The sequence below is a fragment of the Felis catus genome, chromosome X, assembly GCF_018350175.1.
Source record: "Felis catus isolate Fca126 chromosome X, F.catus_Fca126_mat1.0, whole genome shotgun sequence".
Taxonomy (NCBI): Eukaryota; Metazoa; Chordata; class Mammalia; order Carnivora; family Felidae; genus Felis; species Felis catus.
In genome coordinates this window covers 41,267,326-41,271,216 of record NC_058386.1, presented here as the reverse complement: position 1 = coordinate 41,271,216, position 3,891 = coordinate 41,267,326, and positions in this window count along the sequence as shown.

Here is a 3,891-nt window from a genome sequence, read left to right as displayed (position 1 = left end):
ATTCCAGGGGTAAACTCAACTTGTCATGATACATTATCCTTTTGGGGCTCAGTTGATTAAGTGTGTGACTTCGGCTCAGTTCATGATCTCACGGTTCGTGAGTTCGAGTCTTGCATTGGGCACTGCGCTGACAGCACAGAGCCCACTTCGGATCCTCTCTCTCGCTCTCTCTCTGCCCCTCTCCAGCTTGTGTACGCTCTCTCCCTCTCAAAAATAAATAAACATTAAAAACACATTATTCTTTTTACATATTGCTAATACTTCCTTTAGGATTTTTGCATCTATGTTCATGAATGGGATAAACCTGAAATTTTTGTTGTTGTTCACTATGCAATCATGGGTTGAACTGTGCACCTGCAAAAAAGATGTTGAAATCCTAACCCCCAGTACCTCAGAATGTGACCTTATGTGGAAATAGTGTCATTGCACATGGGATTAGTTAGGGTGAGGTCATACTACTGTAAGGCAGGACCCTAATTCAATATGACTCGTGTCCTTTATTTCGAAAAAAATTTTAATGTTTATTTGTTTTTTGAGAGAGAGAGAAACAGAGTGTGAGTGGGGGAGGGAAAGAGAGAGAGAGGGAGACACAGAATCTGAAGCAGGCTCCAGGCTCTGAACTGTCAGCACAGAGCCCGAGGCGGGGCTTGAACCCACAAACTGTGAGATCATGACCTGAGCCAAAGTTGGACGCTTAATTGACTGAGTCACCCAGGCACCCCATGACTCATGTCCTTATAAGAAGATGGCCAGGGGCTCCTGGCTGGCTCAGTCAGTGGAGCGTGCAACTCCTGATCTTGGGGGTGTGAGTTCAAATCCCACGTTTGGGGTAGAGTTTTCTTAATAAAAAAAGAAGACGGCCATGTGAAGACAGGGAGACACAGGGAGGATGCCATGTGGTAACAGGGGCAAAGAGTGAGTTAGGTAGCTGCAAGCCAGGGGGCACCAGAGATTGCTGGAAAACCACCAGAAGCTAGAAAGAGGCAAGGAAGAGTTTACTATAGGTTCCACAGGGAGCATTGCCCTACTGACATGGTTTCAGACTTCCAATCTCCAGAACTGGTCAGTGATAAATATCTGTGTTTTAAGCCACCCAGTTTGTGGCATTCTGTTACGGCAGCCTGGGAAACAAATACACTATCTTCATAAAATGAATTGGGGGTTTTACCCTTTCCTCCCCATATTCTCTGTAAGAGTTTATATAACCTTAAATGAACTGCTTCTTGAATGTGTTGTACAACTTGACCGTCAAGCCACCTGGGCTTACTGGTTTCCTTGTGGGAAGATATTTCTTGAATACGAAATAAACTTCTAGTCACCTGCTATGTATCTTCAGCACTGAAGATAGGCAGAGCCCTTGCCTTGAGTTCCTATAGACAGGAATAATATTCTAGAGGGGCGCCTGGGTGGCTCAGGTCATGATCTCAGGGTCCGTGAGTTCGAGCCCCGCATCGGGCTCTGTGCTGACACCTCGGAGCCTGGAGCCTGCTTCAGATTCTGGGTCTGCCTCTCTCTCTGCCCCTCCCCTGCTCATGCTCTGTCTCTGTCTCTCTCTCTCTCAAAAATAAATAAACATTAATGTTAGTCATGGGGGAGGCTTCCACCACCAGGGAAGGGTGCTAGAACCTGCATCCCACAAAATTGAATTCCCAGTTTCGGGGGTCCGGCAGAGAGCAGGAGAGCCATTCTGGGGAGCTTGGGATCTCCTGCACTTTAGGAGATTCCTTCCTCAAAGTCCTCAGAGAACTCCATCTTGGCCTCTGGAATCCCACAGCAAATTCCACCACTCTCTGACTTATCTTGAATGAGAAATGGGCTGGAGGTGCCTGGGCTAGGAAGCTAGCCAGCTGTAGCATGGGGGTGGGGAGCAAGGTCCCCAGTTCCGTGTTTCAGATCATCTTTGGTCTCCTGATGGTCTCCAAAAAGTCCTGCTACACACTCTTTGGAGCCCTGGGAGTAGTCCCATGGCAGCCTTATTGCTCTCTGAACTCACGCGATGGAGAAATCAGGACGGGAAAGGATAAGCACAGATCAGACAACTCGTGGTTTGCAGTGAGGGTTGGAGAAGGGGCTGTCCTGGGGCGTCAGATCCACCATGTTCCCTGGAGCTCCCCAGTGAAAAGGCCTTTGCAGGTTGGGTTTGAGCTCAGGCATTCATAAACAACTTTATGGAGTCGCTTTCCCCAGCTCCGGACTTGCAAGTACAGGAATCGGATCCTGATTAACATATCAAAGACTTGTACAACTGAGCTCATGCTAGACCTCTTCCCAAGTCCCAACACTGCAAAGCCTGTAAAAACAACTGACATTGGAACCACACCCACAGAAGATAAGCGAACTTCTGGACCAAATGTAACCGTGTAGATTGTCTGCTAAAACAAATATATTAACATTCTTCATATAATCTAAAATTACTCACCATGTGAAGAACAATGAAACGCTCAACTCAAATGGAAAAAGACAATCAACAGGTGCCAAGAGGGAGGCGTAATGATCTGAAAAGCACTTTAAAACAGCTATTACATGGCACAAAAACAGACACATAGACCAATGGAATAGAATAGAAACCCCAGAACTAGACCCACAAACGTATGGCCAACTCATCTTTGACAAAGCAGGAAAGAACATCCAATGGAAAAAAGACAGCCTCTTTAACAAATGGTGCTGGGAGAACTGGGCAGCAACATGCAGAAGGTTGAAACTAGACCACTTTCTCACACCATTCACAAAAATAAACTCAAAATGGATAAAGGACCTGAATGTGAGACAGGAAACCATCAAAACCTTAGAGGAGAAAGCAGGAAAAGACCTCTCTGCCCTCAGCCGTAGCAATCTCTTACTCGACACATCCCCAAAGGCAAGGGAATTAAAAGCAAAAGTGAATTACTGGGACCTTATGAAGATAAAAAGCTTCTGCACAGCAAAGGAAACAACCAACAAAACTAAAAGGCAACCAACGGAATGGGAAAAGATATTCGCAAATGACATATCGGATAAAGGGCTAGTATCCAAAATCTATAAAGAGCTCACCAAACTCCACACCCGAAAAACAAATAACCCAGTGAAGAAATGGGCAGAAAACATGAATAGACACTTCTCTAAAGAAGACATTCGGATGGCCAACAGGCCCATGAAAAGATGTTCAGCGTCGCTCCTTATCAAGGAAATACAAATCAAAACCACACTCAGGTATCACCTCACGCCAGAGTGGCCAAAATGAACAAATCAGGAGACTATAGATGCTGGAGAGGATGTGGAGAAACGGGAACCCTCTTGCACTGTTGGTGGGAATGCAAATTGGTGCAGCCGCTCTGGAAAGCAGTGTGGAGGTTCCTCAGAAAATGAAAAATAGACCTACCCTATGACCCAGCAATAGCACTGCTAGGAATTTACCCCAGGGGTACCGGAGTACTGATGCATAGGGCCACTTGTACCCCAATGTTCATAGCAGCACTCTCAACAATAGCCAAATTATGGAAAGAGCCTAAATGTCCATAAACTGATGAATGGATAAAGAAATTGTGGTTTATATACACAATGGAATACTACGTGGCAATGAGAAAAAATGAAATATGGCCTTTTGTAGCAACGTGGATGGAACTGGAGACTGTGATGCTAAGTGAAATAAGCCATACAGAGAAAGACAGATACCATATGGTTTCACTCTTATGTGGATCCTGAGAAACTTAACAGAAACCTATTGGGGAAGGGAAGGAAAAAAAAAGAGGTTAGAGTGGGAGAGAGCCAAAGCATAAGAGACTGTTAAAAACTGAGAACAAACTGAGGGTTGATGGGGGGTGGGAGGGAGGGGAGGGTGGGTGATGGGTACTGAGGAGGGCATCTTTTGGGATGAGCACTGGGTGTTGTATGGAAACCAATTTGACAATAAAT